Raw genomic sequence first — 15,136 nt, 5'->3', positions numbered from 1 at the left:
CCACTTAAAGATTTGTTTCTATACCTCTTAATTCAGTAAGTAAAATTATTGTTTTTGTCACTTGATCTGAAAAGCTGCAAGTTTGTAGGAGATATATATGTAGGATTAATGTGCAAGATACAACTTATAACTATATGGCTAAATTCATTTGAGCTTTCGGGGTCACACATTTTAGCGTTTAGACACCATTTATTATATATTGTTAATATATAATTATAATCTATACTTCAAAAAGTATAGTTTAATTAAATATGATTTGATTAAATTTATAAAATGCTTAATGGACCTTGGACTACAAATTAGTATATGGGTTTATTTTAATTAGCATTAATTAAAATAAAACATATATTAAAAAATAATAACATATATTATAATTATATTTTCTTTAGAAATTTTAGATGCCATGACAAGTTTGAAAACCAAAAGAACATGCAGTGGTTCATGCTTTTAAAAGGATTTTCAAATAATTGTAAACTGATGGAGTTGCTATACTTACTATCAATTAAATAAACAATGAAATGTGTAGTTTAATAAAAACAAAAGGTTTGCAAGATTGTGCATATATACTCCGTATGTTTTGAGGGGTCAAGAAGTGAGAAAGAAATCGCATATACATAATTAAGAGTATTATTATTCTGTCCAATTTATTCTTCATTACTCCGAAGAACATAAGAAAATAGTTTTCTTATTTGTTTTTCTTTTGAGCATTCAAGTAATATTGTGTATATATTACTTTTGGGTTATATACGGACTAGCATCTGATTGGTGTTGTTTGAGGTGCTGTGTGGATCAACCTAGATGTGTTCTACTTTGGACACTCAATTTTATCTACTCGTGAACATCAATTCATTTATTCAAGAAAGATATAACGTTTACTCCTCTTTTGTTTTTATATTCATGACAATTATTATGGTGTAACTAGATCTCATTGGGATAAATTAATCGTGTGCATGTTTCATTAAATATATGAATATTTAATCTTGTAAATGTTTTATGAAATATTAAAAGATTATTATTTTAACTATCCGCTGCGTTAATCTGAATTGCTAAAAAGTACACACGATTTTCCATCAGTGGTATCAGAGCCGCTTTTACACCATTTTAATTGTCACGTGATTTTCTCAGATCTAGTTTTGTGGTGAAATGGTAAAAAGTAAAAACTTTTTTTTATATAATTTCAACATGTCTGTTTTAAATTAAATCTCATGAGGCACAAATAAGATCTGAAAAAACATCACTGTTATAAATTTTGAATTTATATATTATGGCTTGAATAATTATTACTTATTTCATTTCATGGTTGTACACATGCATTGTAACCATGGACAAGTCATATGTAGTTTTTAATAATGTAATTATTAGAATTGTGATTGCACACATAGCCCATAATGCCCCGACCTATGTATGATTGTTGATTACGACAATATTATGTCATGTTGATTATTTGTATTATTAGAAAGACCATTTTGAAGCCAAAGTTGTATTATATTTATTTTTTATTTTCATAGTATTGTATTTAAGTTTATTTCAATTTGTAAAAGTACTAGTTTAGTTGTATTTTCAAATTTAAATAAATGTAACAAGATGAAGATTGAAGATAAAATACAACATGCTTTTGGCTTAGAAGATGGCGAACATGTCAAGTTGACAACGATGGCGTTTGTCAAGTTTTCACTTGATTCTTGAATCAAGTGGGAGCTACGATATTACCCTTAGTTTGACCTCTTGATCCCATGTCGGCTCATGGGATCGAGCATATGATTTTTGGGTTAGGCTATGTGTATGTGTGATGCATGATATAGTTGTGTTTTATTTTTGCATTATACATAATTGTTGATTAGAACATATGCTAAATGTTTTTGATGAAAACATCAAATAAAACCGGAAAAAGTTTCAAAGATTAAAATTGATGATTTTAGAAAGTTAAACTCTAACGAGTTTAAAGTTAAATGATTTTTAAAACACAAATTATGTATGACCGAAATCTTTTAAAATTGTTTTAAAACGATACACGTTTGTGAATTTGTTATTTTTATATATAAAATAAAATAACAAACTAGATGCATAAACACGATCGACATATATACAATTGGTTAAAATGATTTTTAACAAATAGTGTAGCGAATTTTGTGTGCATGCATTATTCGTTAACACAAAAATTTTTAAAATACCCTTCAAATTTAAGTCATGCCATCCAATGAGCTTGCAAACACTCCTCGTTATTTTTTGGTTACGGTGAGACCTAATTGAATTATAGCCACGAGGTGGATTTTCAGTTTCGAGTGGGACTAGGCTGAATTTTCATTGTTTTCAAATTGGACGACTTAATCGTATTCACGGTGAAACCTGAGTTCGAGGAAAGGATGGGACAAACATGCTAGTAGATAATAGTGGTTTGTTAAACTACACATATTTCTAAGTCCCATAAAGATCTAAGAGTTGCACTTGTGATGCAATTGGTAACCGCTACCTACCAATAGACTCTATAACTACTAGCTGATCAACAGATGTAGTTATGGAACCTCTATGTGGATCTTAGGCTCTCGTAAATTAATTGTTTTTAAATATATTAAAACCTAGGTAGTTAATTTATTAAAGTACAATATCGAAAATACTAAAATTGAATCTTGTTCTTTTGTAGATGTCAAACAATCAAAACGTAAACTAAACCAACCTCCGTTCTTTGTTGGAGAAGGAGAAACTCAATGGTTCAAACTTTCTCGATTGGTACCACAACCTAAGAATTGTTCTCAAATTTGAAGGGAAGTTGAACAAAATTGAAGAACCCTTACCCGAAGCTCCTCCCGAGACAGCTACTACTGCTCAAAAGAATGCTTATCAGAAGTTGTTTGATGAGCAAGAGAAGATAGCTTTAATCATGCTTGCTAGTATGACTTTTGACCTCCAAAAGGAAATGGAAGATCGTACAGCATATGATATGATAACTGAGCTGAAAAATATGTTTCAGAAACAGGCTAGTCAAGAGTTATATGAAACTTATAAGCTTCTTCAAACATGCAAAATGGAGGAGGGTCAATCAGTAAGCTCTTATGTCTTGAAAATGAAAAGCTACATTGACCGATTGGAAAAACTTGGAACTACCTTACCGCCTAACTTGGCTGTGAACACGGTTTTGGCTTCCAAAATCGTATCACCAATTTGTGATGAATTACAATATGCAAGGTTGGGAGAAATCTCTGGCAGAAGTGCACTCGATGCTCAAAACTGCTGAACATAATATTCCATCTAAGGTTTCCAATCCTGGTGTCCTTATGATTAGGGAAGGTAAGGTGAAAAAGAATAAGCCGAAAACTTAGGAAAAAGGAAAAGGCAAGTCAATTGCTAAGAAAAAGATTTCACCACCTCTCAAGAAAGAAAACCCAGCGAAAGACGCCGAATGTTTCCACTATGGAAAAGTTGGCCACTGGAGGAGGAACTGTCCTTCCTACATATCTGAGTTGAGAAAAGGCAAAGCTGGCCAGACCAGCAAATCAGGTATATTTCATATACAGTTATATACTTTTTTTAGTGATTCCTGAATTTTTGATACTGGTTGTGGTACTCACATCTGTAACAATATGCAGGGAATGAGAAGAAGTAAGAGACTGAAGAACAACACACTAGACTTAAGAGTAGGCAATGGGGCTCGAGCTGCTGTCGAAACTATTGGCACCTATGAGCTTACTCTACCTAGTGGTCTTATTGTTTTGTTGGAACAATGTCATTATGCTCCTAGTATTACGAGCAATGTAATTTCAGTTTCTCTTTTGAAAGATATTGGTTTTGAACTTACATTTACGCACCTTGGTATTTCAGTTTCTAAGAATAATGTATTTTATTTTAATGCTATTCCACGTGATGGTATTTTTGAAATTGATATGCATGGTGTGATTTCAAAAAATAATTCTGTATATACATGTACTGCCAAACGAGTCAAGCAAGACTTGAATAATACCTATCTGTGGCATTGTCGTCTTGGTCATATAAACAAACAACGCATTTCAAAACTCCAATCTGATGGGCTTTTGGAATCAACTGGCTCTGAGTCTTTTGATGTATGCAAGTCATGTTTATGTGGAAAGATGACAAAGACTCCTTTCTCCGGTTTAGGTGAAAGAGCTAAAGATCTTTTAGGACTAATACATACTGATGTATGTGGCCCTTTTAGAACTATGTCTAGAAATGGTGAATCATACTTCGTTACATTTACTGATGATTATAGTAGATATGGTTATGTGTACTTGCTGAAACATAAACATGAAGTTTTTGAAACATTCAAAATCTTTCAAAATGAAGTAGAGAATCAACTTGGAAAGACCATTAAAACCCTTCGCTCTGATCGGGGAGGGGAATATATGAGTCAATAGTTTTTGGACCACCTGAAGAATCGTGGGATTGTCTCACAGTTCACTCAACCTTACACACCACAGCATAATGGTGTGTCGGAACGGAGGAATTGAACTTTACTTGATATGGTTCGATCTATGATGAGTCTAACTACTCTACCAATGTCTTTTTGGGGTTATGAATTAGAGTCTGCTGCACGCGTACTCAATATGGTTCCAACCAAGAAGGTAGAAAAGACACCATATGAGTTAGGCATGGAAAGAGTCCTAAGTTGTCTTATTTGAAAGTCTGGGGTTGTGAAGCGTATGTGAAATGTGACACTCCAAACAAGTTAGAACCCAGAGGTATCAAATGTCACTTTGTGAGATACTCAAAGGAAACAATGGGTTACTACTTTTACTACCAAGCTGAAAACAAAGTGTTTACTGCTCGGTTTGCTGAATTCTTTGAAAGAGATCTTCTCTTACAAGAAGTCAGTGAGAGTAAAGTAGATCTTGAAGAAATTCAAGAATCACAAAGTAACATACCTTCTGAAGGCACTAGCCAACCGCACGTTGAAGCTGAACACACTGTTGGTGAGCCAGAACGTGTTGCACCTGTAATTCGTAGATCTAGTAGAACTCCTCATCAACCTGAGAGGTTAAATCTTCTGATTAATTCAGATGAATCTCATCTAGGGGATTATGATGAACCCTCTAGCTACGGTGAAGCCATATCAGATCCAGAATCTGACAAATGGCAAGATGCTATGAAGATAGAGATGCAGTCCATGAAAGATAATCAAGTATGGTACTTGATTGATCTTCCACCCAATTGCAAGATAGTGGGGGTGTAAATGGGTCTTCAAGAAGAAGGCTGACATGGATGGTAATGTAAACACCTTTAAGGCTCGGTTGGTGGCAAAAGGTTATACTCAAACTCAAGGAATTGATTATGAGGAAACTTTTTCACCAGTCGCGAGCATTAGATCAATTAGGATACTTATTGCCATAGCTGCTTTTCATGATTATGAAATATGGCAAATGGATGTCAAAACCGCTTTCCTAAATGGCGGCCTAAGCGAGGACGTATATATGGTTCAGCTGGAAGGGTTTGTGAATCCTAAGTATCCTACTAAAGTATGCAAGCTTCTAAAATCCATTTATGGATTAAAGCAAGCATCCAGGAGCTGGAATCTTAAGTTTGATCGAAAAATCAAAGAGTTTGGTTTTTCTGAAAACCAAGATGAGCCCTGTGTTTACATTAGAGCTAGTGGGAGCAAATTTGTCTTCTTGATCTTGTATGTTGATGACATACTACTTATTGGAAATGACATTCCAACTTTGCAAGATGTCAAATCGTGGCTTGGAAAATGTTTTGCCATGAAAGATCTTGGAGAAGCTAAGTATATTCTAGGAATCAGGATCTATAGAAATAGATCCAAAAGGCTTATTGGTTTGAGTCAAAGTACATACATTGACAAAATCTTACGAAGATTTAACATGCAAAACTCCAAGCGCGGAGCATTGCCCATGCAAAAGGGCATAACCTTGAGCAAGTCTCAAAGTCCTATCACACCTGATGAGATAAGACGAATGAAATGTGTTTCGTATACTTCGGCTATAGGATCCATTATGTATGCCATGTTATGTACTAGACCTGATGTCTCGTTAGCCTTGAGTTTGACGAGTCGTTATCAACATAATCCAGGTGAAGAACATTGGATTGTTGTTAAGTGCATTCTTAAGTATTTGCGGAGAACTAAAGATATGTTCTTGGTTTATGGTGGTTTGGAAGAAGAGTTGAGTATTAGATGTTATACAGATGCTAGTTTCCAAACTGATCGAGATGATTCTCGATCCCAGTCAGGGTATGTCTTTGTCATGAATGGCGGGGCAGTTGATTGGAGAAGCTCAAAGCAGAGTACAGTTGCACAGTCTACAACGAAAGCAGAATACATTGCTGCCTCAGAAGCTGCTCAAGAAGCTGTATGGATTAGGAAGTTTATTGCTGAACTCGGAGTAGTTCCCAGCATTGAATCTCCAATGAAAATGTACTGTGATAATTCAAGTGTTATTATACTTGCTAAAGAATCACGTGTACGTAAAGGTAGCAGACACATTCTTCGAAAGTTTGACTACATTCAAGAAGTCATTGAGAGGAATGATATTAGTATTCTTAAGGTTCATACAGATGATAATGTGGCTGACCCGTTCACGAAGCCCATGACATACAACAAGCATGATGATCATGCTAGTAGTATTGGACTTCGTTATGCTGCTGATCTTTTTAATTTGTAATTTAGTATTTGGATATTTTTGGAACATTAAGCAGTTTTATCTTAATGAATTGATATATAGTTGGTATGATCAGTTTCATTTATATCACTGTATTTTATATTAGCATGTTTAATCCATGAATAATTGTTGATTATTCAAAATCTCTATAATCGATCATGTTATGGGAATAACATGAATTAAGATTAATATGAAGTTTTGGTTAGATTTATTGATGATAAATAGTTAACTTGTAGAGACCAAAATTCATATGTATTCATTGATGACGAATAATGGAATGACTCATCCGAGATGTAACTACATGGATCGTTGTCAGTAGTGAATCTTTTAGTGATTATGTCTTTATGTCCTTAGACTTGAGATGCACGCCAGTTTTGATGTGTGGAATATTGTACTTTGATATGGTTAAACGCTGTCCTGAATAAGGCTGTAATAAAGGCTATTATTGGGTATAATGTAAAGCTCGTGATAGACACGTGTATGCAATATAGGATTTGTTCCTCCAAAATATTTGGAGTTAGATACTTTTGAGCTCCTCGATGAATGAATAAGATATTTGTGTGGCCGCATCCAGATGTAATTAAGATGATACTTAATTAATTTGGTGATCTAATTCAATTCTAAGATCGAGAAATAAAATTGTTAAACATATGAGAATGACCGATGATCCATATCTCAAGTTTAACTAAAGTATCTGAAACAAAGGGACACGTGACATTTAACACTTACTATATGCAGTTATGAGAAACTACCCTCACGTGAATTTAGGAACAATGGCATGTTGCTAGACGTTATCCATTGTTTGTATAGTTACTTGGTGTTGTCTCATGCACAAGTGGGAGTCTGTAGGATTAATGAGCAAGATACAACTTATAACTATATGGCTAAATTCATTTGAGCCTTCGGGGTCACACTTTAGCGTTTAGACACCATTTATTATATATTGTTAATATATAATTATAACCTATACTTCGAAAAGTATAGTTTAATTAAATATGATTTGATTAAATTTATAAAATACTCAATGGACCTTGGACTACAAATTAGTATATGGGTTTATTTTAATTAGCATTAATTAAAATAAAACATATATTAAAAAATAATAACATATATTATAATTATATTTTCTTTAGAAATTCTAGATGCCATGACAAGTATGAAAACCAAAAGAACATGTAGTGGTTCATGCTTTTAAAAGGATTTTCAAATAATTGTAAACTGATGGAGTTGCTACACTTACTATCAATTAAATAAACAATGAAATGTGTAGTTTAATAAAAACAAAAGGTTTGCAAGATTGTGCATATATACTCCGTATGTTTTGAGGGGTCAAGAAGTGAGAAAGAAATCGCATATACATAATTAAGAGTATTATTATTCTGTCCAATTTATTCTTCATTACTCCGAAGAACATAAGAAAATAGTTTTTGTATTTGTTTTTCTTTTGAGCATTCAAGTAATATTGTGTATATATTACTTTTGGGTTATATACGGACTAGCATCTGATTGGTGTTGTTTGAGGTGCTGTGTGGATCAACCGTAGAGGTGTTTTACTTTGGACACTCAATTTTATCTACTCGTGAACATCAATTCATTTATTCAAGAAAGATATAACGTTTACTCCTCTTTTGTTTTTATATTCATGACAATTATTATGGTGTAACTGGATCTCATTGGGATAAATTAATCGTGTGCATGTTTCATTAAATATATGAATATTTAATCTTGTAAATGTTTTATGAAATATTAAAAGATTATTATTTTAACTATCCGCTGCGTTAATCTGAATTGCTAAAAAGTACACATGATTTTTCATCAATATATAAACAGAGACATCTTCCCAAACATAGCCAAATGAAAACACTTAATACAAAATAAAAGTAAACAGCCAATGAAACCAAAACTACACTTACCTCAACAAAATGCTTTTGAGCTTCCATAACTACACAATATAACCTCTATATTTCAAAACAAACTGAAAAGGCCTAATTAATTGTCATTTTAAAAAACCTAAGTGTCTTTTTGTTCTTTAGATGTTACTGCGCACGACCCAAATGCATCAAAAAGTGCACACCATTCGCGACATCATAAGCCACAAGTCTGATTTTACCCCCAATCCAACTACCCAACGCGCTTCCAATCAAATATCCAAATCTGCCAAACTTTTCCTCTCCTAAGAACCCAACAATATACGTCCCAAACAATGTCCCTGCACCTCGTAAAATCCATTCTGTTACATAACCTTGATAATAAATAACTTCAAAAACATCCCATCCAGAACTAACAATAGGTCCCAATATTCGATTAGCATTCTTTTTTGCTACTTTGGCAGCTTTGGCTCCAGCTTTTTGGGCCTTTTTGTAAGAAAACTTAACGAAACCGATTACGAATATATAGACACACATAAACGAAACAGAAATATAAATGATCAAACCGAAACGAGAATGGAACCGGGCTTGTGTTTTACACAATTCCCTTAAACAGATTCTTCGTATGTTTCCAGGGTACACAGGTCCTAAGCAGTTGATGTGCGTCTAGAGGGTACGTAAATAGATATTAAAATAATATTAAAATGAATATAAAATACTATTAATTACGCTACAATTTACACAAGTTATTTATTTATTTATAGAATGGATATACCTAAACTTTGCTACACACTTATAGGCAGTGTACCTAATCGTAGAGTAGTGTAGTTTTTAGTAAGTCCGGTTCGTTCCACAGGGAAATAGTTACAGTTTGAAAACGTACTATATATTTTTAAAAAAAAAAAAAAAAAAAAAAATATATATATATATATATATATATATATATATATATATATATATATATATATATATATATATATATATAGTAGGATTATTGTTATTATTATAAAAGGGGGGGTTTTACCGTTTAATGACTGGTTTATCAATTTTTAAGTTTTAGCGTAAAGATAAATGACAATAATTAAAGTGCGTAAAATAAATGACGATAAATAAAATTGCGATAAAATATGAAATAAAAGAATTATGCTTATTTAAATTTCCGTAATCATGATGTTTGATGTTTTATTTTAATTTGTTACCCTGGGTTAATTGTCCTTTGTCCTGAATTATTTGATATATCTATCTGGTTTTTGTCCATAATAGTCCATCAGTCATAATTATAAAGTACGAGTGTCCTCGTCAAATTACCCTTATACCCGAAGTCAAATATTCCAACTAATTAGGGATCCAGACTATAACAAGGTCTTAATACTTTGTTAATAACTACACCAGGATATCGACTGTATGTAGTCCAAGATTTTAATACTATGTTAACAATTACACCAGTTATCACTGTATGTAATTCACCCCTGTTTCAATAAGTCCATTGATTATTAATCCATACCCGTATCCAGTCAAATGGACAATTATTAGTTAATATAAATATCCCGCCCATCGTGTCCAATAAGGCATATGTGGTTATTTATAGGTACGTCAAATTGTAAATCTCTATATTAAATTAACGAACTATCATTCAGTTAAACAAATATAAAGTCCATTAATAGTCAATAGTCTTGTGTCCACAAGTGTCGGTCTTTTGTCCAAACCCTAATTATGGTCCAAAGTCCAATAACCTCGTCTTAATATTTAGTCCAACATCATGATTACTTCAATTTAAATAAGCATAATAATAACTTAGCTACGAGACATTAATTTAAAAAGGTTGAACATAACTTACAATGATTATAAATCGCGTAGTGTTACACGGACAGAGTTTCGACTTACAAAACCTTAAAATATTCGTTACAATAACCTTATTATTAAATTAAAATTAAAATTAAAATTATATATATATTGAGGGAGAAAGAGATTGAATTAAGGTGTAAATAATTCGGCCAGAAAATGTTGCAATTTATAGACCTGGTCAGAGATTTGGGGCCATGCGATCGCATGGAATTTGTTCTTCCAGGCCATGCGATCGCATGGCTAGCTGGATGGAGATATTTTCTTTTCAAAACGTGAGCTGCTCGATTAAATTAATATATAATATAATATATATAATTATATATATATATATATATATATATATATATATATATATATATTATATTATATTATATTCTTGTGCATAGTTGACTTGTACTTTCAGCTCCATTGAGTTGTACGTTGTTACTCGATTTATGTCCCGGTTCTGGATTTTAGAACGTCTTTTTGTATGCTTAGATATCTTGTACTTTGCGTTCCGCGACTTGTACTCTTATCAATATTTAGACGTTATTCATCAATAAATTGAACCACTTGGATTGTAACTTGTACGTTTGAACATTCTGGTCATTTGCGTCTTCAAATCGTCGATTCTGTCTTTTGTCTTCACCTTTTATTATTTAAACTATTATCACTTGAAAATAGAACAATTGCAACTAAAAGCTTGTCTTTCTGGAAGGATAATGCTATGAAATATATGTTCGTTTTTAGCATTATCAAATATTCCCACACTTGAGCGTTGCTTGTCCTCAAACAATATAGAACTTGAATCTTCACACTAATCACTTCTTTATTCTTCACACTTTATACATAAGTGATTTTGATACGGCGGTATGAACAATGATAGTAACGTTGTGGTTTACAGTCCCACATGACTATAAAAATTTAGATCCTTTAGGAAATTGGATCTTTATGAAAACATTTGATCTTTTGAAAATTCAAGCTAGATTTTACCCTAGACAGGTTTTCCGGAATAACCCTTCACCGGTGTTTGCGAAATTATTTTTGTGAGTTGTGGGTTTCAGATTTTAAAATTTTAGCTCAAAACTTGTGGTTTTGTGTCACCCACATACTAACCATGTATTAGGAAAGCACATGTCCAGTCTACGTGTCCCGTATATTACCTTTCGTTAAACGACCGTTCGGTTGTAAAGGAAGGCGATGAACAAGCAACTGTTAAGGCGATGTCTGATGACATGCGTATGATCATGGTCTAAAACGTGTCGGATGCAGTTACTATCCTTGGTAGGAGCAATAGTAAAGATCATCCTATAGTTTTTCGGTCTGGCACAAGGTCCTGTCTTCGACCATGCTATGCAACCACCGTTCTTACGGTTGATACCCGATTTGGTTCAGGTGACCTAATGAATACTGATGAATTCTCAGGATTTTACGTTCAATGGTAATGAACGCATTGAAAATAGGTTTTTCAGAAAACAAATCGATTTTAATTTTGATCAAAATATTTTCTCGTTCAAGCTCGAGTTTAGATATCATTGAATTTCATGAGTTTGAATTCTCAATCTTTAAGGTCAATCTCAAGGATTGAGTAATATCAGGCTTAAAAGATGATTTTTAATCTTTAAGGAGACTATCCTTTCTGGGGGTCTGATTCATTAGTCTTATCCAGCTAATTTGCACGGCGCCCTCCCCATTTTACGAGATAGATCCTCTCATGGTTAGGATAAGTCTGTCCACTTGGCGACCCTGTTTGATGCTGAGGTCCGTGGATTTCCTGCTGATTTTAGAGATGACTTTTCTCGATTTTTCATCAACCTACAGCTGGTCTGGACGACAACTTCTTGACCTAAATCAAGAAGTACGTGTCTTTTTCGGAAGACTTTACTTCCTTTAATGATGGAATTGATTCATCGTGTAGATCCATCTTTCTTTCATTTATATTACAGTAAACCGGGTAAAATTGATTAATTTAGTCCAAAGCAAAAGTACCTTCAATAATCTTGTACAAAAATGTGTGATATATGTTTTAAATAACTTGGTAATTCTTCCCACACTTAGCTTTTATTTATCTTTTTTCTTTGCCTTTTTATTCTCGTCTATTCCATTTTAAATGAATTCTAGCATTTTAGGCTGTTTCTCAATTTATGTCCTTTTTGAGGTAACAATAATTTCGGTATTATCACCTAGTTTTATCGTTCATAAATATGTTTAAACATGATTTTGAATTCATTTAGTTGAAAATTTTTCAAATTTTTACAAATTTTGGCAATTAAACTAAGTGTAAACCCTAGAGAATTATAACTCCTCCCCACACTTGAGATCATGCAATGCCCTCATTTACAATGAAATCAGACAATAAATTAGAATTCATGAGGGCAAATAGTATAGAAAGGGAGTTAAAACCTCTTTGAGCTAAAAAGCGTAACAGCGCAAGTTAGAGCTTTTTGGAGTTGAATTGTTCCTTATCACCAATTTTATAGTCTCTTTTTCACATGTTTTGTAAAAAATTGGTTACTTTACTGAACGTACTGGTAGTCTTTGAAAGTGTGCGGTTTTACCCAAATTTTCATACAAACAAACAAACAAACACAATATATATATATATATATATATATATATATATATATATATATATATATATATATATATATATATATATATATATATATATATTTCGGTTTTTTTTTATTTTTTTGCATACTTTATATCGATAAAATTAAAAATAATGATAACAAAATTTGTCGCCCCGCCCTCGGGTAAAGCAATTTCGGTTCAAGACCTAGTGTTTAACTCACGACGAATTTTAGAAATCAATTTTTTTTAACTTAATGAAATAAAGTAAATTTTGCTTTAAAATTCACACAAAACTTAATTTAAAATGCATATTATCAAAATTTAAATTTAAACATAAAGATAATTTAAATAAATATTAATTTTATAAATTTATATTAATTTATATTTAAAATAATATAGTAATATATTAAATTTAAAAACAAGGAAAAATAAAATAAAATAAAAATCTTTTTGGTCTTTTATCCCACTTTAATCAATCAAATATTAACAAAAATATACATCCCTCTTTTGGGTAAAGTAATTTCGGCTATATTACCTAGTTTTACTCCTGACGAATTTTTGAAATATTTTAAGTTGATTGATTAAAGATATTTATACCTTATGAATAAACGGTAAATTTCGCAGTGATGGATTAAATTTTTGTCTTGATATCAGTAATTTCGGTTTATTATACCTATTTTTCACTGAATATCAATTTAATGCTTTATAGCGAAAGTTCAGCGTTTAAAAAACAAAAGGTTAAAAGTAATAAAAATAAAATAAAAACTGTACATACTTACCTGCTAGATGGAATTCTCAGTGACCTGCTCTAGTCGACTCATAGGAGACTCGATTGATTTGGTTTTCCATTGCTACATAAGTGTAACCTCGTTCATTTAATAACTTTTCATCTAAGCACGTGAACGGTCCTTCTCTACATAGAGTAACGAACTCATTATTGGAGTATGTATGATTGTTAGAACATTTTCATTCGTGTGACCGTTTTCCGCATTTATGATATCTTTCAAGGTGTCGTGCTCTTCTTTTTACTGCGGAAACTGATTTTCCTTTACCGAAATGTATCTTATTATGATTGTTCCGGAGTTCTTTTCTCACTTCGTCACATTTGCTTCTTGTCATGGACACCAGTTCACTCAGGAGGTTATTGTTATTGCGTTTAGTAATCATAGCAAGTAGCAATAGACCATGGTTCAAATCAAAGGAATCCTTCATCTTGTAAAACCTATAAAATAAAAAATTCAGAATGGGGGGAGAAGACTAGTTCTTTAGGGTCTGCTAGTAGAAAAGACCAATCGGATTCCATTCTCGGAAACTACACGAAAACAGAATATCAAACATTAGACAGCATAAGAATTATCTTTAAAACTTTTGAATCTCCCCACACTTAGTTAGCTGTGGTGTTGAAATTATGATTAACTTCATCGTCAATTTCCATCGGACCATCAATATAGTGTTTAACTCTGTGACCATTAACTTTAAATTCAATCCCGTTTGAATTTATCAATTCTATTGTTCCGTAAGGGAAAACTCTTTTGACTATAAATGGTCCAGACCATCGAGATTTCAACTTTCCAGGAAATAATCTGAATCTTGAATTGAAAAGAAGAACTCTGTCTCCTTCCTTAAATTCTTTTGAACTTTGGATTCTTTTATCATGCCATTTCTTCATTCTTTCCTTATAGATTAACGAATTTTGATATGCATCATGTCTTAATTCTTCTAATTCGTTTAGTTGACTTAACCGTAGGCGTCCAGCTTCATGCAAATCAAGATTACATGTCTTCAAAGTCCAAAATGCTTTGTGTTCAATTTCTACTGGAAGGTGACATGCTTTTCCGTAAACGAGTTTAAAAGGTGTGGTGCCAATTGGAGTTTTGTAGGCTGTTCTAAAAGCCCAAAGTGCATCCTCCAATTTTATGGACCATTCCTTCGAATTTGCTCCTACAGTTTTCTCTAGAATACCTTTTAATATTCGGTTGGTATTTTCAACTTGTCCACTTGTTTGTGGATGATAAGCGGTTGAGAGTTTATGAGTTACTCCATATCTTTTGAGAACTTTCTCAAGTTTATTATTACAAAAATGATTACCCCGATAACTTATTAAAGCTTTCGGTGTTCCGAACCTTGCAAAAAGACGTTTTAAAAAGTTGACTACAACTCGTGCATCATTAGTTGGGAGAGCTTGCGCTTTCGCCCATTTAGATACATAATCAATGGCAACGAGAATGTAGAGATTATTATGAGATT

The sequence above is a fragment of the Rutidosis leptorrhynchoides genome, chromosome 3 (assembly GCF_046630445.1).
Source record: "Rutidosis leptorrhynchoides isolate AG116_Rl617_1_P2 chromosome 3, CSIRO_AGI_Rlap_v1, whole genome shotgun sequence".
Classification (NCBI taxonomy): domain Eukaryota; kingdom Viridiplantae; phylum Streptophyta; class Magnoliopsida; order Asterales; family Asteraceae; genus Rutidosis; species Rutidosis leptorrhynchoides.
This window is presented reverse-complemented; position numbering follows the sequence as displayed.